Genomic DNA, 25,643 nt, shown 5'->3' on the forward strand with positions numbered 1-25,643 from the left:
AGCAGCGGGAGGAGACTGCAGGAAGCCAAACAATTTGCATTTTAGCAAACATGAGCTTTGGGGAGGAAAGAGCATGGAGCCTCCTGTACCACTAGACTCCATAACACCTTCCTCACTGCTTGACTGGACTTTACTTTGAGAGGAAGCCTTCAGAAAAATCCATCTCAAAGGTTCACTGGACTATAAACGAAAGGGGCAGAAACCCCCAATTTCTCTCCTTCACCCAAGAAGACAAAGGAACAAGCACCTTTGGGCCTCTGGAAGACATCCTGACCGAGAAGGTGGATCATCCACCATCTTGCTGAAAGACTGTGGGTGAGAAAAGCCATCTTGAACAAAGCCTAGAATCAAACCTTGCTAGATTTTTAGCCTTTTAGATGTGTGTTTTCACTTTTATTTGCTTGTACCCATTTCTAACTCTGTCTCAGACTTGAACTCACTTAAAATCCTGTCTCCATTTGTTAATAAACTTACTTATTTGATCACGCCCCCCTTCTTTGTGTCTGTCGTAGTTCACGCCCCCTGCCACGCAAGTACATATGCCAATTTAAAAAATTAACATGCAACTCTCACTAAATATTAAAAAGAGTAAGGCACAGATTCAAACAGAGCCAATGATCCATTGTAATAAGAGCAAAAGCGAGACTGTGGTCGATGCTTACAATGAAATGTGCACACCGCATTGTAGCAAATGGATTAACAGGCAGATGTCAAAACCTTTGTCTAATGCTATGGAAGTTTAACAAAAATCTGTCAGATGCACAGTGCCATCTTGGGACCTGATATGTCTGGAGGAATCAGCTTTGCTAGTTATTCGTTGCTGTGGGTAAAATAGGTGCAGTATTTTTTTCCCTAACGTTTCTCATGGCCCCCCCAGAATACATTTCATGCCTCCCAGGGGGGCCCACCCCCCATTTTGAGAACCTCTGATCTAACCCACCACTGCTATTTTTTTGAAAGTGAATGCCAACTCCAGTTAACATGGCAAGTCGGTGGGTTTTGTCTCTTTGAAGAAGCAAATGGACCTTATTCCTCTGAATATTGCAGGAGAGGGCTGGAGGCAGAGCGGGCAGGTTTGGGGAAGTTTGGGACTGGGGGTGTGTTGGGGCCACCCACTAACATTAACCAAGCCTGGTAAAGAGCAGCATGTGTCCGTCAGAGCAGCTGGCAGGCGGTTGGATTCCGAGGGGTTGAATCAGACCTATACAGCATACAGAGCATGCTGGCTGGGTGTGTGTCTGAGGTAGGGAGCCACAGTAGCAGAAGCATTTGGCGGCACTCAGGGTTATAATACAAATGGTGACACAACCTCTCACTGGTCTGAATTGATGCCCAGAAATGACAGGACTCCCTCACTCTCCTGTTGAAGCTGTTCCCATGTGGATAACTAGGGACTGGAGCCACCATCTCCCACTCGACCACAGAGTCATTCCCTCTCTCTGGCCCAATGACTATTTAAGTATTTATCCACAGCCACTGGTCCAGAGGGAGAATGACCCTGAGGTCCATCTTTCACTATTTATCCAGTGGCACAGCCTCACTGGGAGAGTTTGAGGGGACCCCCCACATCACGAATAGCTAGTGGCTTGAGCACTACTGTGGGCGACTGTGTTAAAATCCCTTCTCCCTGAGACAAAGGATTGAATATAGGACTCCCACAACGCAGGTAAGCGCTCTAACTATTGAGCCCAAAGTTACACCAGCCCCATGGCTTCTGTCTGTGAATTGCTAAGCAGAGAGAGAGGTGCTTCACGTTAAGAAAGGGGCAGGGCTTAGCACACAGCCTTCTCATCGGAGCACCTAGTGGGCTGGGTTCGGGACCTCTGTTCTAAGGCTGATCTCTCCCCTGTTCACTGTATAGGAGCCTCAGCAGAGCCTCAGGCTGTGTGACTTGCTGTGTGCTCCCATAGTTCCCTAGAGGCCTTTGGCTTCTTCTGTCCCCCCAGGTATGTCAGAGACACCTGCCACTGGCTGCGCAGGGCATGGCCAGGGCTGCATGGCTGCATTCGGTACCTGGCTCCTTGGAGTGGTGGTGTTTCCAACTCTCTTGGCATGTTTGGAATTGCAGCTCTTGACGGGATCCCTGGGGTGCAGCCTTGGACTGTGGGACCACTGTGCCCCCTTAACTCTCCAGCCCAGGCTGTCTCTCACAATGCTTTGCTAGTGACAAGCAACAAACCCCTCCAGGTGCTGTTATCAGTCAGTACCACCCCATGTGGAGCCCTACATTCGGCTAGATTGCATGAATGCTCCCAGAGCCATTCATAAAATCACACAGAGAAAGGCCACCAGTCAAATCCCTGCCAGCACTATACTTCAGGAATATACCATCTTGCACTGCTCAAGACCCTTTCTTGAGCAATGCAAGTTTATTAATTTGGTTCACCACTTCATCCATGGAAAGTGGATATACACCAGCCTTTGTAAACCTGAGCAGATTTACCAACCACTTCAGGCAAAGTCACTGGTAAAGATAAAGATAAACAGTAAAACAAGTTTATTGATTACAAAAGATAGATTTTAAGTGATAGTTACCAAAGAAAATAAAATATAAGCACACAGTCTAAACCTTAACCCTTATCACACTAGACAGTATTTAGTTCAAGCAATGTTCTCACCCCAGTGGATCTTAGTCCTTAATATACAGTCTCTTAAACCTGGGCCAGTCTCCTCTGTTGAAGTCTTCAGTCTTCTGAGCGTTCTTGTTGCTTGCAGCCTAGGTGGGGGGAGGAGAAAAGGCTAAGCGTGGGGCCACTGTGTTCTGTTTTATACCCTTAGTACATGTGCTTGGAGAACACAAGTCCAGGCATGTCTGGTGGGCATTGCTGAGTCCCAAGGTGAAGCAATACCCTTGTGTGTCTCCTGTGAGTGAGTCATTGCATTGTAACTCCTCTGTTGGACAATGGCTGGTGATGTCTGTTCAGCACCCACCCAAGCGTTGGTTACCTCCCTTGTCATTGTTTCTGGAGAGCTAGTATCTGGGTGCTTCCCAAAGCCACAGCATATTTTAGTGAAGACCACACAATACAATTCTTCTAATTTCATATGCATTGATGATATACATATTTAGATAGAACAATGGCTTTTGGCAGATCAGAACCTTTCCCCTGATACCTCACAGGGCATGCCTTATGTGCAATATCACAATTATATATAAATGAGGAATATGGGGTTCCAGGGTGCTCCCCTGAGGTCTAGAGTGTCACAGGCGCCACAGCTCGTCTGACCTAGGGCGGATTCATTGAACATCTTGTTGAGACCTGACACCCCTTCTCTCTGAAACAGGCCACCTGAAATCTTCCCTTGCTGCACTGAGTCCTTTCCTAGCTCTGATTTACCACCAGCAGTCACTACTATAGCACTTAAATAAACATGTATTATTCCTTTTCCCCTCCCCTGCTGCCCAGTTACAGTCTGGAGTCTCCTCTGGCTTTGCAGACATATGGGAATGGCAAACACATGGAGAATTTAGACCCTCTGGTGGGGCATTATAAGAAACACACAGCCCCTGGCACCAGGCCCCTGGCAGTGACTTTCTGTGGGCAGCACACAGTGCTCTCTTTAAAATAACCATTCCCCAATACACTTCCTGTCTGAGAGGGCTGAGCCCTTGGCTGCAGCTAAAGATTAAATCACAAACAGAAGCACGTACCCAGATCCTGAGCAGGCCAGCACAACCTCTGTGGTGTCCCTCTCTTCCTGGGACTGGCTGGACTGTTCCAAACTGGTTTCTAGTTAATAATCAGACCCAATCCCTGCAGTTTATGGTTTATTCAGTTCTCCAAGCAGAGACGCAAGGTAGGAAAAGCATCCTGGGGTTCCCCCAGTGTGAGATTGGGGTCAGTCCCCCTTTTAAATTATCAGCAGAAACTTCCGAGGCCGAATCTGGCACCGCCATATACCCTGGGGAACCCCACGGACCAGCAGAGTTCCATGGGGTGTAGGGATGGGCCTGGAGTTAATGAAACACAGAAGTTAAAGGCCAAACTCTGCTTTCAGTTACCTCAGTGTGAATTGGGAGCAACCCCAGAGCCCAAGCTGACACTGAGTATGTGAGAACAGCACAGCCCAAGGTTGGCACTGCCCACTGCTGCTGCTTCCCCTCCGCAGGATTAACTAGCTGGCCTCGGTGCTGGTGTCTCCCCTGCACACACAGCCCCTTTGATGCTGCCAGAGAGCTGGAACCAGGCTTATCAGGCCGGCACACAGAGCATGGCACCTGGGGTTTCCCCTTCCAGGGTGTCTCACTGGGCCCGCTGTCCAAGCAATGCCACTCCATCGGTGGCCAGTAGGGAAACTCCAGCCCACCCTCTACTATGGATTCCAGTCCAGGGTCCCTATAACACACAGCCAAGGTCTGCTCAGTCCCCTACCTTTCTGCTTTCTCCCTGAGCTGCTTCCTACCCGCCTCCTGCAGACTTTCTTCTCCACCCTTCTGGGAACACCCTTCCCACACGGCCAGGCTCCCAGGGTTTTACTCTTTCCCTCTCAAATGCACACAGGGTGGCTGCAGACTGCTTCACTGCAGCCATTTCTGGTCCCAGCTTCCTGGCTTTATACTAGCCCAGCTCTCACCTGCTCAGCTAAGCTTCATCTTCTCCAGCCTAATCCCCCCATGTGTGGCTTGTCGCACTAACTGGCCCTTTCTCAGCTTTGTTAACCCTTTCAGGGCTGGTGTAGGGTGAACACCCCATCACACCCGGGCAAGAACAAACAATATTCCTAATGGAGGTCACCAATCTCACCACCCCAAATTCAGGGGCAGGGACTTTGGGAATCCCAACACAGATCTGGAGCTGCATTTTGCAAATGGCCCATATCTTTGCAACGGGCTGAACCAAACCCTTAGAAATGAATGGCTCTGAGATTTGATTATTGGGATCTTGGTATGCTTATATTTAGCCATTGAAGTAGTGGTTCAGGTCCTTGACTGCACTCAGGTACTGTAGCTGAAACAGGATTTGGATTTGTCCATCTTGGAGCCCTCCTCAGGGATGATGCTGTTTCCTAATGTGAGGATATAGATGGAGAAATAAAGGGTATCTCTACAATGCACACTAAGCCTTGATCTGTGGGACTCAGTGTTTGCAAGCCTTTGCTTGAGCATTCCCACTGCATTGCAAAGCTGGGTTTACAGTTGCAGGACCTGGGTCTCACAGCCATGCTAACGCATCCATACTGCACTGCACAGACCTTCAGACTTGGATATTCAGCTTGACCTGAGTCCACACTGAAAAATGACAGGGCTTGGCCCTGAGTCACAGTGGGACTCAGGCTCTGCCCCACCCTCCTAGCTGGGTCCTTGGACCTGGGCCCTGAGGGCTTGCTGACCTGAGCCAGACTGATTTGTGTGTGGATGGAAGGGGGGTTTAGACACAAACCTGAGTCAGAGCATGGGCTTAGTGTGCAATGTAGATACAGCTTAAGATGTTACAGAGGAGGGAAAATAGCAGGCTGTGCATGTGAAGGATGAGGCTTTTCTGGCCAGTTAATATTGGCACCAAAGGCCAGATCCTGTTCTTACTAACATCAACAGCAAACTCCATTCACTTCACTGGTGCCGAATGGGCAGAGCTCAGTGCAGGATGGGCCCCAAGTGAGTGCAGCCACGCAGCTATGCACGCAAACCTGGCCAGCCCTGGAGCGCCTTGGAACCCCTCCATGACCTGGCAGGCCCCTGTGGACATCCCCTTCCATTACAGAGAGAGATCCACTGAGTGGCCAACAGGGCGGTCAACCCTTCTGCTGCCCGGAAATACTGAGTTAGTTATTTTCTCGCATTCTATGGGGAACACATGAGTTTGGAATGCACTGAGCAATGCTTGCAGTTCTTTCTTTCTTTCTTTTCTTAAAAGAAAGGTAGAAAATTGCTTTATTGTGATTTTATGCTGTATTGTTTGAGCTGAGAATGTAAATACCTCCAAGTCAGGACAAAAGGAAGTTGTGGGGCTAAACTTTCCTCTTATGCTGGATGGTAAAGCCAGAGTGACTATGCAGAGCCACTGGAATCACTTTGCAATGCCATAGGTGTAAATGAGAGCAGAACCTGTCACAAAACACATGGCATAAATGTGAACTCCATCTGTGGTAATGCTTGGCCCTGTAACAAGGCAGCTCAGAATGTCTCTTGCATAGGGAATCAGTGGTTGGAGTAGATCCAGAGAAGCCAGCTCTATGCCGCCGCCTCCCAGCCTTCCCCCACTCCCAGTGTTGCCCCAAGGGGCATTTGGAGAGAAGATGATGGGCCAGGGGCTTCAGGGCTGGGAGGCTAGAATACAGTGTAGAATACCGTAGAATACACAAGACAGACCATTCACCTGCCCTGCCCGCAGTAAGAATTTCAGCCAGAGTGTCCATGGTGCACGACACCAGAGATCCCACACAGTGGAGAGACCATTTACTCGTCCTGGCTGGATGAATGGCTTCAGGAGCCAGCACTCTCTGATACAGCACCAGAGACTCCAGGCACAGTAGAGAGAAGAACACTTCTCCTGGGCCTTGAAGTGCATCTCCCTGCAGACCCGTGTCTCTCCTTGGCCAGTCTACACTGGCAGTGAGCAGCGTAAGGCGAATGACTGTTCTCATCCCCTGCCCATCTCCACCTTATCAGTGAACAGGATTCTGGTTTGTGGCTCCTTGAGGAAGGGCGGCAGTGCTGTGTGGGTAAGAAGAGAGAGGCAGAGGGAGTGGTTATTGAGGTCTGAGGTCTCAATGAGGAAGCAGCAGCAGCCGGTCATGCAGAGAAATAGAAGATGTCTGTTGAAAAGCCATGTGGGTGACTGTCAGCCAGGCAGTTGCCAGTGGGGGAGGAGCCCCACAAGCTGGGAACAGCTGTTTTATTTTGTCCAACTGTGTGGCTCCAGTGCTGTGGATCCAAATGCTCTGTAATTATGGGGAGCTAAAAACACCAGCAGGTTTCTGTTTCAGTGATTTTACTATGCAATAAAAGGTTTCAGAGTAACAGCCGTGTTAGTCTGTATTCGCAAAAAGAAAAGGAGGAATTGTGGCACCTTAGAGACTAACCAATTTATTTGAGCATAAGCTTTCGTGAGCTACAGCTCACTTCATCCGATGAAGTGAGCTGTAGCTCACGAAAGCTTATGCTCAAAACAATTGGTTAGGCTATGCAATAAAAACAATTCTCCACTCCATGAGCCATAGCAGGAGCCCCCGAGAATCCCTGAGCAGACAGGGCTTGCTTGGTTTGAATTTCCCACTCAATACTGTGGAGTCCTCACTCGCCCATCGACTGGTGCTGCAGCACTGGCACATTGCAGCTTCCTGGGCCCGCCAGGCCTGGGCTAAATCTGGATAAATGAGAAGCGTGGACACCATTAATATCCCTGGGAATGTTTTAATTGTAGTTTTCTACTTTATTGGCCCGAATTTCAGAGCACGTGGGTGGTGGGCGGCGTTGCCGGGAGAGAGCCTGAGATATGAGCCCTTGTGTCAGAGGCCTGGGGTGAGGCCTGAACAAGCTGTACCGGTACAGAGCAAGGTTAGCAACCGTCAGGCTCTGAGCAACCGTCAGGCTCTGCCTGCAAGTTCACAGAACCTGGCGAGAACCGGGCCGGTGTTGCAGACACACACGTGTTCCTGGGCCGTGCTCAGGGCACAGAGCCCTCCCGCAAACACGTCCCTGGGCCGTGCTCAGGGCACAGAGCCCTCCCGCAAACACGTCCCTGGGCCGTGCTCAGGGCACAGAGCCCTCCCGCAAACACGTCCCTGGGCCGTGCTCAGGGCACAGAGCCCTCCCGCAAACACGTCCCTGGGAACTGCTCAGGGCACAGAGCCCTCCCGCAAACACGTCCCTGGGAAGTGCTCAGGGCACAGAGCCCTCCCGCAAACTCGTCCCTGGGAAGTGCTCAGGGCACAGAGCCCTCCCGCAAACTCGTCCCTGGGAAGTGCTCAGGGCACAGAGCCCTCCCGCAAACACGTCCCTGGGAAGTGCTCAGGGCACAGAGCCCTCCCGCAAACTCGTCCCTGGGAAGTGCTCAGGGCACAGAGCCCTCCCGCAAACACGTCCCTGGGAAGTGCTCAGGGCACAGAGCCCTCCCGCAAACACGTCCCTGGGAAGTGCTCAGGGCACAGAGCCCTCCCGCAAACACGTCCCTGGGCCGTGCTCAGGGCACAGAGCCCTCCCGCAAACACGTCCCTGGGCCGTGCTCAGGGCACAGAGCCCTCCCGCAAACACGTCCCTGGGCCGTGCTCAGGGCACAGAGCCCTCCCGCAAACACGTCCCTGGGAACTGCTCAGGGCACAGAGCCCTCCCGCAAACACGTCCCTGGGAAGTGCTCAGGGCACAGAGCCCTCCCGCAAACTCGTCCCTGGGAAGTGCTCAGGGCACAGAGCCCTCCCGCAAACTCGTCCCTGGGAAGTGCTCAGGGCACAGAGCCCTCCCGCAAACACGTCCCTGGGAAGTGCTCAGGGCACAGAGCCCTCCCGCAAACTCGTCCCTGGGAAGTGCTCAGGGCACAGAGCCCTCCCGCAAACACGTCCCTGGGAAGTGCTCAGGGCACAGAGCCCTCCCGCAAACACGTCCCTGGGAAGTGCTCAGGGCACAGAGCCCTCCCGCAAACTCGTCCCTGGGAAGTGCTCAGGGCACAGAGCCCTCCCGCAAACTCGTCCCTGGGAAGTGCTCAGGGCACAGAGCCCTCCCGCAAACACGTCCCTGGGAAGTGCTCAGGGCACAGAGCCCTCCCGCAAACACGTCCCTGGGAAGTGCTCAGGGCACAGAGCCCTCCCGCAAACTCGTCCCTGGGAAGTGCTCAGAGCACAGAGCCCTCCCGCAAACTCGTCCCTGGGAAGTGCTCAGGGCACAGAGCCCTCCCGCAAACACGTCCCTGGGAAGTGCTCAGGGCACAGAGCCCTCCCGCAAACTCGTCCCTGGGAAGTGCTCAGGGCACAGAGCCCTCCCGCAAACTCGTCCCTGGGAAGTGCTCAGGGCACAGAGCCCTCCCGCAAACACGTCCCTGGGAAGTGCTCAGGGCACAGAGCCCTCCCGCAAACTCGTCCCTGGGAAGTGCTCAGGGCACAGAGCCCTCCCGCAAACTCGTCCCTGGGAAGTGCTCAGGGCACAGAGCCCTCCCGCAAACTCGTCCCTGGGAAGTGCTCAGGGCACAGAGCCCTCCCGCAAACTCGTCCCTGGGAAGTGCTCAGGGCACAGAGCCCTCCCGCAAACACGTCCCAGAAGAGTGGTACCCGAACATCCCGATATCAAGGATGGTACAAAAACATTCCCCACGGAGAACAGGAACACGCTGAGGCCTCCTAACAAATGAGGTCAGGATGACAAGGTGATGAATAGAGATGTTTTCATTGAACCAACATGTACGAGGAGCTGGGTGATAACTCGCCACGTCAGGGGGCAGTAGCTATGTCACAGGGCCGTATGTAACTTGTTTGTGTTTGTGTATAAAGAGTATCTCTGAGAGATTGTCTTGGTCCAGCCGAGGGGGGAATGGAAAGTCCCGCCATTCACTGAGCTGCATCCTTTGTTACGGGCATACATGTCTTAGTATCCTCCTAGAGTCTGCCAAGTACTATTACTGGGCTGTGTCGACAATAAACCTGGCCTGCTGCCTTCCTACCTTAATGGAATTGGTGGTCATTGGATGGTTTGCTCAAGGTCTGCTGTGCTGTCTGTCTGCTCAGAGCTGGGGCAGCACACAGGGAGAACACACACAGCCGAACATCTGGCACACCCCAGCTGGTGTAACTTACATGCTGAAGAACCAGAGATATAAATTACACTAGTTAGACTCCTTTAGAGTCCCTTTCGAACTTGACCAATTGTGCCCTGACATAGAGAACTCTGGGCCAAATTCAGAGCTGACATCCAAGGAGTATTTGAATGCTGAGTCCCCTCTGGTCCAAATTCTCCATTGGAGTGAATGTCTGAAGATCTACTGAATTTGGGGGAATTGGACCTGCCTACACCCATGGGCAGTCTGGCTCTGGGAGTGTAAGTTACACTGACTTAGCCTCTTTGATAGCCATTGATTGGTAGGTGACTGACCTCACCTCTGAATGTGCCCCTTGAGGATGTCTCTGAATGTTGCATGGACTTACCAAGAAGGCAGCAGGTGACCCACTGTCACTTGTTGGCATACTATTGTTTTGTTACATTGAGAAGGTAAAGTTGAGTTTTCACAATGCTGGTCACTCCCTTGGAGTCTGAACACCTGCTCGTTGTAATTGTCTCTTTGATGAGCTGGGCTCCTAGGTCAGTTCCTGGAGGCCAGCTGCAAGCTCTATGCTGCCTGCTCACCTACCAGGCAGGTGTCTCCTGGGGAACACGCCCTTCAACTGCGAAATATACCATGTGGTACTTTGTGCAGAAATGCTTCCTTTTGAAGTCCATTAGTTTTGTAGTAAAACCGTTGTGTCTGATCTCAGTGGGGAAGATGTTCCTGTTCTCTGAGTTTGGCAGAACAGACCCTTGGTGGGATGTTATACTCTTATACTCAAGCACCTTTCAGAGCCAAAGGAAAGGCTGGATTACGCTCTACATCAGAAATTTTCAAACTGTGGGGCATGGAGGAACATTCGTGTGTGTGTGCAGGGGGTGAGCGGCAATGCCAGGTGGCTAAGGTTAGCCCCGTTGGTGAAACTCAGGGAGGGAGCGTCACCTCCAACCCCTTCCTCATCTGAGCGGGCCACCCAGCCCGTGGGTCAGTGTCAACATCTGCCATGGCTGCGCTGATCTCCACTCCCAGCAGCTTCTGCGCCCAGCACTGGCTCTGCCCCCAGAGACAGTCAAAACCCGAGTGTGGAGGGGCAGGTATTGGCCCTGCCCTAGCAGTGTGGCTCACTGCTGAGGAAGCCTTGGCAGGGCCTAGGCCATCTCCAGTGGGATCCTGGTTCCAATGAATGCCTTGGGGGACAATCCTGCAGCAGCATGGCTAGTTATGGTTATGTACTCATATTACCATCGCGCTCAGGATCCCCACTCATGGAGTGGGAGCCCCACTGTGCTAGGTCCTGTACAAAGTGGGGGTGCCAGCTGTCTCAGATCTCCTGGGATTGTTTCTCTTTTTTAGGTAGCTGTCCCAGGAAATCTGTAAATCTTCACAGGACAGTAAAGTCCCAGGTTTTGTCAAACTGTGGGGCATGTGGAAGAACATTTGGGGGGCAGGGGCACAACCAAACATTGTAACTCAAAGCCAGGCCAGCGGGTGTGGGAGGGGGGTTCAGCTAAAAATGTTTGAAAACTGCTGCTCTATATTAAAGGCAGAGATGAGTCATAGCTGCAAAATTCAAACCCAGGTCTGATTTTGAAACGCCCACAATGCGGGGGTGTTTGCCCTTCCCTGCTCAGGCATTGTTCTGGGGAACTACCATTATCTTCCTGCTGGGGTTGCCTTCAGGATAGTTTTTCTTCTCTAAAGCCCATTTTTATAGGGTATGGGATACTGTCCAAACCCACTGAGAATTTGACTGTCCACAACAAAAAACTCTGCCTACCGAGTGACTGGGCCAAGTGTATAATCTGCCAAATAACAACACAGGAACACCTGTAGACTGCCATCCTGGAGGATGAAAGATGTTTTATAATGCATGCCTTTTTAGGAAAGACCAAGTTTACCAGTGATTGCAGCTATTAGATGCTGATGCATCATTTGCCTGCTGTACATTATCATGTGTGATGCTATCAGTCCTGCACCAGCAAAACAAACCAAAAGCATTTTGAAGGTCAAGGAAGAAGCTCAAGTCCTAGATCTTCCAGTGATACTGACCAGTGTTCAAGCTCACAGAATAGGTAATCAACTTGCCAGCCTGTTAGCTGGAATTCGTGTATAATATGCCAGAAGGTATATCACAAAAAATACAAAAATCTATCACAGATTGTAACCTTCAGAGGGCAAGAAACTCTGCTTGGTGACGCCGAAGTCATAGAATCATAGAAGATTAGGGCTGGAAAACCTTCAGGAGGTCATCTAGTCCAATCCCCTGCTCAAAGCTGGGTCAACAATCATCCCAGCCAAGGCTTTATCAAGGCTGGCCTTAAAAACCTCGAAGGATGGAGATTCTACCAACTCCCGAGGTAACCCATTCCAGTGCTTCACCACCCTCCTAGTGAAATAGTTTTTCTTAATATCCAACCTAGACCTCCCCCACTGCAACTTGAGACCATTGCTCCTTGTTCTGTCATCTGCCACCACTGGGAAAAGCCTAGCGCCATCCTCTTTGGAACCCTGCTATCAAATTCCCCCTCACTCTTCTCTTCTGCAGACTAAATAAGCCGAGTTCCCTCAGTCTCTCCTCATAAGTCATATGCCCCAGCCCCCTAATAATTTTTGTTGCCCTCCACTGGACTCTCTCCAATTTGTCCACATCCTTTCTGTAGTGAGGGGCCCAAAACTGGACGTAGTACTCCAGATGTGGCCTTACCAGTGCTGAATAGAGGGGAATAATCACTTCCCTCAATCTGCTGGCTATGCTCCTACTAATGCAGCCCAATATGCTTCTTGGCAACAAGGGCACACTGTTGACTCATATCCAACTTCTCATCCACTGTAATCCCCAGGTCCTTTTCTGCAGAACTGTCACTTAGCCAGTCGGTCCCCAGCCTGTAGCAGTGCATGAGATTCTTCCGTCCTAAGTGCAGGACTCTGCACTTGTCCTAACTGAACCTCATCAGATTTCTTTTAGCCTAATCCTCCAATTTGTCTAGGTCACTCTGGACCCTATCCCTACCCTCCAGCATATCTATCTCTCCCCCCAGATTAGTGTCATCCACGAACTTGCTAAGAGTGCAATTCATCCCATCATCCAGAGCATTAATGAAGATGAAGAAAACCAGCCCCAGGACCTGGGGCACTCCACTTGATACTGGCTGCCAACTAGACATGGAGCCATTGATCACTACCCGTTGAGCCCGACAATCTAGCCAGCTTTCTATCCACCTTATAGTCCCTTCATGCAATCCATACTTCTTTAACTTGCTGGCAAGAATAATGTGAGACACTGCATCAAAAGCTTTGCCAAAGTCAAGGTATATCACGTCCACCGGTTTCCCCATATCCACAGAACCAGTTATCTCCTCATAGAAGGCAATCAGGTTGGTCAGGCATGACTTGCCCTTGGTGAATCCCTGTTGACTGTTCCTGATCACCTTCTTCTCCTCCAAGTGCTTCAAAGTGGATTCCTTGAGGACCTGCTCAATGATTTTTCTGGGGACTGAGATGAGGCTGTAGTTCCCTGGATTATCCTTCCCTTTTTTAAAAATGGGCACTATATTTGCCTCTTTTCAATTGTCCGGGACCTCCCCCAATTGCCATGAGTTTTCAAAGATAATGGCCAATGGCTCTGCAATCACATCAGCCAACTCCCTCAGCACCCTCGGATGCATTAGATCTGGCCCCATGGACTTGTGCACGTCCAGCTTTTCTAAATAGTCCTTAACCTGTTCTTTCACCTCTGAAGGCTGCTCGCCTCCTTCCCATACTGTGCTGCCCAGTGCAGCAGTCTGAGAGCTGACCTTGTCTGTGAAGACTGAGGCAAAAGAAGCATTGTGTACTTCAGCTTTTTCCACATCATCTGTCACTAGGTTGCCTCCCCCATTCAGTAAGGGTTGCACACTTTCCCTGACCTTCTTGTTGCTAACATACCTGTAGAAACCCTTCTTGTTACCCTTCACATCCCTTGCTAGCTGCAACTCCAATTGTGCTTTGGCCTTCCTGATTACACCCCTGCACGCTCGAGCAATATGTTTATACTCCTCCCTAGTCATCTTTCCAAATTTCCACTTCTTGTAGGCTTCCTTTTTGTGTTTAAGCTCACCAAAGATTTCTATGTTAAGCCAAGCTGGTCTCCTGCCATATTTGCTATTCTTTCTGCACGTCGGGATGGTTTGTTCCTGCACCCTCAATAAGGCTTCTTTAAAATACAGCCAGCTCTCCTGGACACCTTTCATATTAGCCTCCCAGGGGATCCTGCCCATCAGTTCCCTGAGGGAGTCAAATTTTTCTTTTCTGAAGTCCAGAGTCCGTATTCTACAGCTCTCCTTTCTTCCTTTTGTCAGGATCCTGAACTCGACCATCTCATGGTCACTGCTGCCTAGGTTGCCACCCACTTCTACTTCCCCTACCAATTCTTCCATGTTTGTGAGCAGCAGGTACTCCACCACTTGCACTAGGAAGTTGTCCCCAACTCTCTCCAAAAACTTCCTGGATTGTCTGTGCACTGCTGTATTGCTCTCCCAGCAGACGTCAGGGTGATTGAAGTCCCCCATGAGAATCAGGGCCTGTGATCTGGAAACTTCTGTTAGTTGTCCAAAGGAAGCTTCATCTACCTCATCTCCTGGTCTGGTGAGCTATAGCAGAATCCCACCACGACATCACCCTTCTTGCTCTTGCAGCTAAACTTAACCCAAAGACTCTCAACAGGCTTTTCTCCAGTTTCCTACTGGAGCTCTGAGCAATCATACCGCTCCCTTACATGCAGTGCAACTCCTCCCCCTTTTCTTCCCCACCTGTCCTTCTGGAAGAGTTTATACCCATCAATGACAGTGCTCGAGTCATGTGAGTTACCCCACCAAGTCTCTGTTATTCCAATCACATCATAGTTCCTTGACTGTGCCAAGACTTCCAATTCTTCCTGCTTGTTTCCCAAGCTTCTTGCATTCATGTAGAAGCACCAAAGAAAACTAGCTGATTGCCCCACTTTCTCAGTGTGAATCATGAGGCCTCCCCTGTTGCACAGGCCAATCTTCCCAAAGCCACAGAGCACCCCAAACATGGACAATCCCCCTGGACTGCCCATGCCCAGTGCCGAAAAACACCTCCTGGACATCAGCCTTCTTTCCCTTGAGGATGAGGCTTCAGTGAAGGAGTGGCTGAGAGGGAAGCTTACTTGCCGCCTTTCTTATGCAACTTGAAAACGCTCTCCAAGCTGCTTGCTGCAGAAGGGGGAAAGGCATCCTTTCTTCAGTGCAGCTGAAAGATAGTGGCTCTCATCCTTCAGTGGCGCTGAACATTCCAATATCAAATCATGCTTCATTTGGCAGGAGGTAAAGGAGACACCTCCCCATCTCTGCAGTGAGTCCTTCTGGTCAGCTCCGGAGCAGCATAGTTGGATTTCCAAGAGTGCTGTGTCCATGTGTCCTGCACTGGATTCTGGAGGTGACTGGAATAATGGGGAGCGCCAGAGTTTAGAGAACCCTCCAGGATGGTTAGGAGGAATCAAGGTCCCTTGCTGCAGAAACAGCTTCAGTTCAAAATTTGTATAACACATTGCAAACCAAAAGCAGCAGTAAATTAGAATATTGCCCCATGGCTCTGAGCCACAAGCTGTGGTAGCACTAAGCAGGCTCTAGCACCATATGGCTCATGCCACAGAGAAATGAGATAATCTCTCTATTTTGCCAGACAAACTTTCCCATGTGGCAACATGTCTGTACATTTGTTCTGCTGAGGGTGTGCATGCACTCTGTACACCTGAGATCTCAGATTGTTTGCCAGAAGCATCAGTCTGTCCATACATGTGCTCTGACTATCTGCATGCCCTGTACTGATGATACAAAGGGCAGTGAGGACCAAATGCCACTCCAGTTCCTTCTCACTGCCTTTGGCCTGAGTTGGAGCACCTCTTTGTGAGCATTATCATTCCAGTTTATAAAGCATTTATGGATAGTGTGACACTTTGTATATCGAGGGAACACCCTGCACCCCCATATTCATCCTTATAATATGATTGTGTGGTATCCAATGCAAAGTTTGTCATGTTGGGCATCTTCAGAAGACTCAAGATGCACTGAGCGTGGTTGTTATAGTGATGTTATAGGTTGTAATTTCATGTATATAATTATGCAGCTGAAAATGTGTCCTCATGGATTAAAACAAGCCCAGGCACAACTCTCCAGTAGCAGAGGGGCAGTTCACACCTCATCAGGGCATGTATGGGACAAACCCAGCCCAGCCTCACAGGAACAAAGGACACTGGCCTAGGCAGCAACAAAGGATCTGTTGGCCTCTCGAATGAGTCACCCCCCCTTCCCTTGGTCAGTTTGGGACTATGATGAGGTAATGCTCACCTGACCCTGAAGTGGGGGGACAAAGCCAAGAGGGAAGAAAGAACATGATGAAAGGGAGAGATGTTGCCATGCTCTTCCTCTCTCTTCCACCTCCATCTACAGACATCACCATGAAGTGACTGAAGTGCTGATCAAAGGGGAGAGCTTGGCCGAAGGGCAACCAGCCAGCCTGTGGTGAGAAGCATCTAAGTTTGTAAGAAGAAAAGGAGTACTTGTGGCACCTTAGAGACTAACAAATTTATTTGAGCATAACAGAATAACACTGGAATAATATTGGAATAACAGAGACTTGGTGGGATAACTCACATGACTGGAGTACTGTCATGGATGGATATAAACTGTCAGGAAGGATAGGCAGGGCAGAAAAGGTGGGGGAGTTGCACTGTATGTAAGAGAGCAGTATGACTGCTCAGAGCTCAAGTATGAAACTGCAGAAAAACCTGAGTGTCTCTGGATTAAGTTTAGAAGTGTGAGCAACAAGGGTGATGTTGTGATGGGAATCTGCTATAGACCACCAGACCAGGGGGATGAGGTGGACGAGGCTTTCTTCCGCCAACTCACAGAAGTTACTAGATCGCAGGCCCTGGTTCTCATGGGAGACTTCAAACACCCTGATATCTGCTGGGAGAGCAATACAGCGGTACACAGATAATCCAGGAAGTTTTTGGAAAGTGTAGGGGACAATTTCCTGGTGCAAGTGCTGGAGGAACCAGCTGGGGCAGAGCTCTTCTTGACCTCCTGCTCACAAACCGGGAAGAATTAGTAGGGGAAGCAAAAGTGGATGGGAACCTGGGAGGCAGTGACCATGAGATGGTCGAGTTCAGGATCCTGAAACAGGGAAGAAAGGAGAGTAGCAGAATACAGACCCTGGACTTCAGAAAAGCAGACTTTGACTCCCTCAGGGAACAGATGGGCAGGATCCCCTGGGAGAATAACATGAGGGGGAAAGGAGTCCAGGAGCGCTGGCTGTATTTTAAAGAATCCCTATTGAGGTTACAGGGACAAACCATCCTGATGTATAGAAAGAATAGTAAATATGGCAGGCGACCAGCTTGGCTTAACAGTGAAATCCTTGCTGATCTTAAACACAGAAAAGAAGCTTACAAGAAATGGAAGATTGGACAAATGACCAGGGAAGAGTATAAAAATATTGCTCGGGCATGCAGGAGTGAAATCAGGAAGGCCAAACCACACCTGGAGTTGCAGCTAGCAAGAGATGTTAAGAGTAACAAGAACGGTTTCTTCAGGTATGTTAGCAACAAGAAGAAACTCAAGGAAAGTGTGGGCCCCTTACTGAATGAGGGAGGCAACCTAGTGACAGAGGATGTGGAAAAAGCTAATGTACTCAATGCTTTTTTTGCCTCTGTCTTCACGAACAAGGTCAGCTCCCAGACTACTGCACTGGGCAGCACAGCATGAAGAGGAGGTGACCAGCCCTCTGTGGAGAAAGAAGTGGTTCGGGACTATTTAGAAAAGCTGGACGAGCACAAGGACATGGGGCTGGTTGCGCTGCATCTGAGAGTGCTACAGGAGTTGGCGGATGGATACGGGAGGCAGGGGGCGGGGAGGGGGGGAAGAGATAGCTCAGTGGTTTGAGCATTGGCCTGTTAAACCCAGGGTTGTGAGTTCAATCCTTGAGGGGGCCATTTAGGGATCTGGGGCAAAAATTGGGGATTGGTCCTGCTTTGAGCAGGGGGTTGGACTAGATGACCTCATGAGGTCCCTTCCAACCCTGATATTCTATGATTCTATGTGATTGCAGAGTCATTGGCCATTTCTGTGAAAACTCATGGCGATCTGGGGAGGTCCTGGACGACTGGAAAAAGGCTAATGTAGTGCCCATCTTTTAAAAAGAGAAGAAGAAGGATCCTGGGAAATACAGGCCAGTCAGCCTCACCTCAGTCCCTGGAAAAATCATGGAGCAGGTCCTCAAGGAATCAATTCTGAAGCACATAGAGGAGAAGAAAGTGATCAGGACAGTCAGCATGGATTCACCAAGGACAAGTCATGCCTGACTAATCTAATTGCCTTCTATGATGAGATAACTGGCTCTGTGAATGAGGGGAAAGCAGTGGATGTATTGTTCCTTGACTTTAGCAAAGCTTTTGACACGGTCTCCCACAGTATTCTTGCTAGCAAGTTAAAGAAGTATGGGCTGGATGAATGGACTATAAGGTGGATAGAAAGCTGGCTAGATTGTTGGGCTCAATGGGTAGTGATCAATGGCTCCATGTCTAGTTGGCAGCCAGTATCAAGTGGAGTGCCCCAAGGGTCGGTCCTGGGGCCGGTTTTGTTCAATATCTTCATTAATGATCTGGAGGATGGTGTGGATTGCACCCTCAGCAAGTCTGCAGATGACACTAAACTGGGAGGAGAGGTAGATATGCTGGAGGGTAGGGATAGGATTCAGAGGGACCTAGACAAATTAGAGGATTAGGGCCAAAAGAAATCTGATGAGGTTCAACGAGGACAAGTGCAGAGTCCTGCACTTAGGACAGAAGAATCCAATGCACCGCTACAGACTAGGGACCGAAAGGCTAGGCAGCAGGTCTGCAGAAAAGGACGTAGGGGTTACAGTGGACGAGAAGCTGGATATGAGTCAACAGTGTGCCCTTGTTGCCAAGAAGGCCAATGGCATTTTGGGATGTATAAGTAGGGGCATTGCCAGCAGATCGAGGGACGTGATCGTTCCCCTTTATTCGACATTGGTGAGGCCTCACCTGGAGTACTGTGTCCAGTTTTGGGCCCCACACTACAAGAAGGATGTGGAAAAATTGGAAAGAGTCCAGCGGAGGGCAATAAAAATTATTAGCGGACTGGAACACATGACTTATGAGGAGAGGCTGAGGGAACTGGGATTGTTTAGTGTGTGGAAGAGAAGAATGAGGGGGGATTTGATAGCTGCTTTCAACTACCTGAAAGGGGTTTCCAAAGAGGATGGATCTAGACTGTTCTCAGTGGTAGCAGATGACAGAACGAGGAGTAATGGTCTCAAGTTGCAGTGGGGGAGGTTTAGGTTGGATATTAGGAAAATCTTTTTCACTAGGAGGGTGGTGAAACACTGGAATGGGTTCCCTAGGGAGGTGGTGGAATCTCCTTCCTTAGAAGTTTTTAAGGTCAGGCTTGACAAAGCCCTGTCTGGGATGATTTAGTTGGGGATTAGTCCTGCTTTGAGCTGGGGGTTGGACTAGATGACCTCCTGAGGTCCCTTCCAACCCTGATATTCTATGATTCTATGATAAGCTTTTGTGAGTTACAGCTCACTTCATCGGATGCATGCAGTGGAAAAAATGCACTGTATTTTCCACTGCTTTCATCCAATGAAGTGAGCTGTAACTCACGAAAGCTTATGCTCAAATAAATTTGTTAGTCTCTAAGGTGCCACAAGTACTCCTTTTCTTTTTGTGGATACAGACTAACACGGCTGCTACTCTGAAACCTAAGTTTGTAAGGGCATTGAAAGTGTTAAGATCATCTTAGAATGCGTTTTGCTTTTATTTCATTGACCAAATCTGACTGGTTGTGCTTTGATTTATAATCACTTACAATCTGTCTTTTGTGGTTAATAAATTTGTTTGTTTATTCTACCTGAAGCATTGTGTTTGGTTTGAAGCATGTCAGAGACTCCCGTTGGGATAACAAGCCTGGTAACAAATTTCTTTGTTAAATTGATGGGCATAACTGGACACTGCAAGATGGAGGTTCCCAGGGTTGTGTCTGGGACAGGGGATATTGGCTAGTGTCATTCGGTTGCACAATCGAAGCAGCTTACAGGCTAGATGCTGTGCGTAAACAGCCCAGGAGTGGGGGGTTCTCACAGCAGTGGAGGGTAAGGCTGGGTCCCAGAGGTGTGGATTGGGAGTGACCTAGCATATCACCGGTCTGGATAACACATGGGGAATGTCACAGATAGGTTTTAGATAGCATTAGGAGAGTAGCTTGCTATTGTGTAGTTTCTGGTAAGATTTGGCCCCTTGGCTGTATTTGTTAATAGGGTAGATTTATTCAGAGGTTTAACACACACACACACCCCGCACACTGCCTTGGTTTTCTTTTAGTGAGGAGACTTATTTTAGTAAAGCCCAAATCCCCTGTCTTTAAATTGTGTCTCTTGCAGTAGAGGGTTTCCTATAAGATGATCACATCTGCTGTCTTTCTAGTGCAAGGGAGTCACACATTCCTGCTAAGGGCAGTGTATGTAAATCATTGTCTACAAGAACAAAGAAGTGCAGGAAAGCAAGTCTGAAGATATATTTGTTAGACTATTTCATGCAGGCAGCCTGGGACCACGGTCCATCTGCCCCCTTCCCCATGTGATGGACTGCAGGTTCTGCAAGATATATGCTCCATACATGTATCCCACAACTTGCATTCCTTCCCCTCTGCTTCAGAGTCCCTTACTTCTCTTTTGAGATCCAGAAAGGTGAGGCAGTTGGTCCCGCACTGCCCTTTATACCTTTGGTACAGGGCACCAGGGTAGTGAGGGTGGATGTGTGGACCAGATGGACACTGCTAGCAAAATCACTCTGATATGGGGTGCATGTGTGCATAGCACAGAATAAACATATAGACAGCATAGCTCAAGGACCTCCAGTTACTGTCTACATAAGTAAATTTTCTATCTTGTCTACGTGCAGAAGATGCATTGCTTTGATGTAAAGTGTGCTTCTAAATCAATGTAATTAAAGCAGTGCAAACCTATCTGGACACACTTATTTTTGTTTATGGGTAGCTTATTTCAGGTCACTTAAAACTGTTCCTAGTTTACATAAACTAAACCAAAATAAGTCTGACTTAAACTGAAATAAGCATATCTATACAGCTGTTGGCATCAGTTTTACTAAATTAATCAACCTGGTGCCAGTTTCTTGTGTAAGCAAAAGCATGGATTTTGCATTTTACAAAGGAGAGCTCAGGGATTTCTTCTGCTTTGAAATAAAGCAAAACTCCATCTCTGCAACAAATCCCAGCTATTTACATCACTGCCCCAGAGGAGAACCCATAGTTTCAAACAACAAGCAACTGAGCAAACAAACAAACAAAGGAAGCAGGTTTTCATCTACAAAAGACAATCACCTTTGTAGCCATGAAGCCTGAGACAAAGTCATAAAGAGTTTCTATTTTTGTGAAACCAGCTCAAACAGAATTGGCTTCTGGTTTTTCCGGCAGTGTGATTTCATCACATAGTATCAATGCCATGGGCAACAGCCAGGTGGCAAAGAGCGAGTGAAGATTTACTCATTCCTCACTGTAACCAGCAGTACAATATACTGGTGTTGCCTACAGAGCTCAGACAGGTCTGGTGTAATATTGTCATCAAACCAATCCACAGGTCTAGGTTCCAAAAAAAACATTTAACCAACTGGGAAATACCCACAAATAGCTGAAGGGGAAAATACACCTTAATAGAACATTGTATCATCAAAAACCAAAAAGGTCTGAACGCTCCAAAGTTCAACTTACACTTAAAGAAAACTCCAAACTTCCCTGTAGGTGAAGCTAGAATGGAGTTTTTGCAGGGTGAAAGCAATGGTGTTTGTTTTGGGGTTTTTTTGTTAGGTGGGGTATTGGAAAGGGGCGTGTGTTGGGAGACACACTTGCCTTTTATTATGGTAGGTTATTGCTATCAGGTCTATGGTGCTGGAACTTACTGTCCGCTTGTTCTCTTTGATCCCCAGTGAGGGCTGTCACATAGGGCCAGCTTTAGGGCTGGGCAGGCTGGGCCTCCGTCCAGGCATGGTACTCAAGGGGGTGCCATGGCGGTATATCCCACCCACCTGACCCATAGACGCCAACTCTGTGGGCCAGGGCGGGGATTTGGGGAAGGAGTCAGAATAGAGGCAGGAAGGGGGTGGAGTTGGGGCGGGGACTTTGGGGAAGGGGTTGGAATGGGAGCGGGAGGGGCGGGGCAGGGGTGGAGTCGGGGCGGGGCCGGGGGCAGAGGAGGGGTCAAGCACCCACCGGCGCCAGTAGAAGTCAGCACCTATGACCTGACCTGCTGACAGCCAGCAGGGTTTAGCTGCAGGGGGGCAGCTGGATCAGCCAGGTAACTCCTCCAAAGTAGGGGTGCCCCTCCTCCCCCACCACCCTGCTCCACGGCCGTCTGCAGCCGCCACTGCTCCTGCCTTCCCCCACCCATGGAGCTGCCCCTGGCCAAGCTCGGGACCTGGAGCCTGCCTTGGGACCTGGTACAGGGGGCAGGGGGATGTGCTGATGTTAGGGTGTCCCCCTGCCCCCACCCATGTACCCGGTCTCCGCTGGAGTGGGTGTCAGGGGGAGCGTGTCTGTGCTGGTACCTCTGGGTCTGGTGTGGGTGCTGCTCACGCTGTTGTTCAGGCTCCTGCATGCTCTTCTTAAAGAGACAGTGTGCTGACACACTCACCCAGGTGCACACACATTCCCCCCAGAACTCAGAGTTGGGCACCTGGCCTGCACTAGCTGCCCAGCCAGGGCTTAATTTGTGCTGGGTGAGCTCTGACACCTCTTTCAATACAAATTGAGCATTCGGGGGAAGCAGTGGGGGCTGGAGATGGGGGGTCGGGGTGATTGGGGGGTGGGAACACACAGGGGTCATTGGTGGGGGGAGCACCCACAAGGGCCAGGGATGCCAAAATACAAGTTCACCCAGGGGGCCATTTTCCTTAAGGCCAGCCCCCACATGCAAGATGGCAGGGAGAGAGCAGGCCAGAAAATAGAATGTCCGCTCCACAGGAAAGCTTCAAAATTTTGAAATTTACCATGGAACGGAAATGCTGAAAAATTTCAACTCAGAAACACTGAATTGTTTCAATAAGGCTGAGCTGAGTAGTTTCAGTCAGATAATGTGGAAACATTTGAATATAATATTAAATATTAAATATAACATCCTATGAAAATTAATATTATAATAAACATTAAAACAAAACGTTCAAGATTATTGAAGCAAAATGACAAAGTTGACGCAAATCTGTTGAGTTTTTCCTTGTCTAAATTGATACTTTCCTATGAAATGTTTTGATTTAGGTTCAACTGCATTTTCCAGTGGAAAACTGTTCCGGAGAAACTGTTTGGCCAGCTCTAGCGGGGACGTTTGACTCTGATCGCCCTTTGCCTGGTGCCACATTCCCTACTTTGCTACTCCACACAGAGGCATGAAGGTTTCCTGGGGATCCCAGGGGCTGTTGCTTTGCACAAACAGAAGCAGTGAGATGCTAAGCAACATGAATGTGGGGGAAGCAAGAGGCTCACTTCCTATTCTTTCCAGTACTTCTGTTCAGGGGAAAACATCACACCATCAGAAATGGCACTGAATTGAATGGCACCATCACAAACATCACATACACACATCTACCAATCATAAATATAAAGGGAAGTGTAACAACCTTCCTGTATACAGTACTATAAAATCCCTCCTGGCCAGCGGCACAAAATCCTTTCACCTGTAAAGGGTTAAGAAGCTCAGGTAACCTGGCTGGCACCTGACCAAAAGCACCAATAAGGGGACAAGATACTTTCAAATCTGGGGGTGGTGGGGAGGTTTTGGTCTGTCTGTTCTGTGTGCTTGCCGGACACAGGTCAAGGAAGCAAGCAATCCAACTCCATTAGAATCAGTAAGTACTAGCAAGGGAATGTGTTAGCTTATTTTTGTTTTGGCTTGTGATTTTCTCTGTGCTGAGAGGAAGGTGTATTCCTGGTTTTCTTTTTGTAACTTTAAAGTTTGACCCAGAGGAAAATCCTCTGTGTTTTTTAATCTGATTGCCCTGTAAGATTATCTTCCATTCTAATTTTACAGAGGTGCTTCTTTTACCTTTTTTCTTTCTAATAAAGTTCTGTTTCTTTTAGAATCTGATTGGGGTGGGTTTTTTTGTGTCCTAAAAAAACCCAAGGTTGGTCTGTGCTCATCTTGTTTATTCTCAAGCCTCCCCAGGAAAGGGGGTGCAGGGGTTTGGGGGGATATTAGGTGGGAGTAGGAACTCCAAGTGGTCCTTTCCCGGAGTTTGTCTAAATCACTTGGTGGTGGCAGCATTACCTAATCCAAGGTACAAGGGAGAATTTGTGCCTTGGGGAGTTTTTAACCTAAGCTAGTAGAAATAAGCTTAGGGGGTCTCTCATGCAGGTCCCCAAGTCTGTACCCTGGAGTTCAGAGTGGGGAGGGAACCCTGACAATCACACCATCAGAAATGGCACTGAATTGAATGGCACCATCACAAACATCACACACACACATCTACCAATGTGATATATGCCATCATGTGCCAGCAATGCCCTTCTGCCATTGTACATTGGCCAAACTGGACAGTCTCTATGCAAAAGAATAAACTGACACATTTGACATCAGGAATTATAACATTCAAAAACCAGTAGGAGAACACTTCAACCTCTCTGGTCACTCAATAACAAACTTAAAGGTGGCAATTCTTCAATAAAAAAACTTCAGAAACAGACTCCAACATGAAACTGCAGAATTGGAATTAATTTGCAAACTGGACAGTATCAAATTAGGCCTGAATAAAGACTGGGAGTGGATGGGTCATTACAAAAACTAATTTCCCCACACTAATTTCCCCCTACTGTTACTCGCACCTTCTTGTGAACTGTTTGAAATGGGCCACCCTGATTACCACTACAAATGTGATTTTTCCTCCCTTCGTATTCTACTGTTAACTGAATTGTCTCATTAGACTGGCCCCCCACCTGGTAAGGCAACTCCCATCTTTTCATGTACTATGTATAAATATACCTGCTACTGTATTTTCCACTCCATGCATCTGATGAAGTGGATTCTAGCCCATGAAAGGTTATGCCCAAATAAATTTGTTAGTCTCTAAGATGCCATAAGGACTCCTTGTTATCTCTCTTTATCTATCTATGGCAAATTAAAAGAATTGCACATCTATTAACCCTCTGGTTAAATGGCACTGAATTGTTTAGCAAGGCGAAGTGCACCCACCTGGAGGACAGTTTATGCCCATGCCGTGTCATAACGCACATGTCTCACACCCAGGCCCCTAAAGTTTATAGGAGTAGGCACACTCCAGCCACACACAGCCTGGTAGCAGTGGCTTACCTAAGACCCACAAAGCCCACCCCCAACATGAGGCTCCATCCCAGAGTTCTGATTGGCAGAGTCCCAGAGCGTCTGATTGGCCCGCTGGCTCTACTTAAGCGATCAGCAGGCACAGGCTGCTGTCTGCACAACTGGGTTCCACCCTGCTTCTGCAGCTGGATTTCCTGGCATGGCATGACGTCTAGCATCTAACGTGTGATGCTGATCACCAATTTGTCTCCTGCCTCTTACCCCCTGATATGCTGACCCTATGTTGTATTCTATCTTGTGACTGTGGACTCTGGCTCGGAATACCAGGTCTGGTAGCCCATGACCTGGCTGGCACAGTCTGTCGTCATTACTACTCACTGTCACTAGGCTAAATTGATTTGTTGGGGTATGGCCTGATAAATCATGCGTTGCTCAACTAAACGTAACATGGATGGGCAGCATGATCCCAAGGATTGAGGGAGCTGGGATCCGGATGTCCAGGCTGGTACCACCGCCCAGAACATGTGGCCAGGGGAGCAGTGGGTGCCATGATTAGGACAGCAGGATTGGGAAGTGCTATGATTGGGAAAG

General features: G+C 49.1%; 1 long non-coding RNA gene across 1 annotated transcript in view; it reads right to left on the reverse strand.

The window, feature by feature from the left end:
- Positions 1 to 7,212: 7,212 nt before the first annotated feature.
- Positions 7,213 to 25,643, reverse strand: part of LOC141999786 (uncharacterized) — a 108,011-nt gene continuing 89,580 nt past the window's right edge. Inside the window, exon 3 of the long non-coding RNA XR_012642071.1 lies at positions 7,213 to 7,307. This is a non-coding gene — a long non-coding RNA (uncharacterized LOC141999786). The remainder of the gene's footprint in view (positions 7,308 to 25,643) is intronic.

This window comes from Natator depressus, chromosome 16, assembly GCF_965152275.1.
Source record: "Natator depressus isolate rNatDep1 chromosome 16, rNatDep2.hap1, whole genome shotgun sequence".
NCBI lineage: Eukaryota > Metazoa > Chordata > Testudines > Cheloniidae > Natator > Natator depressus.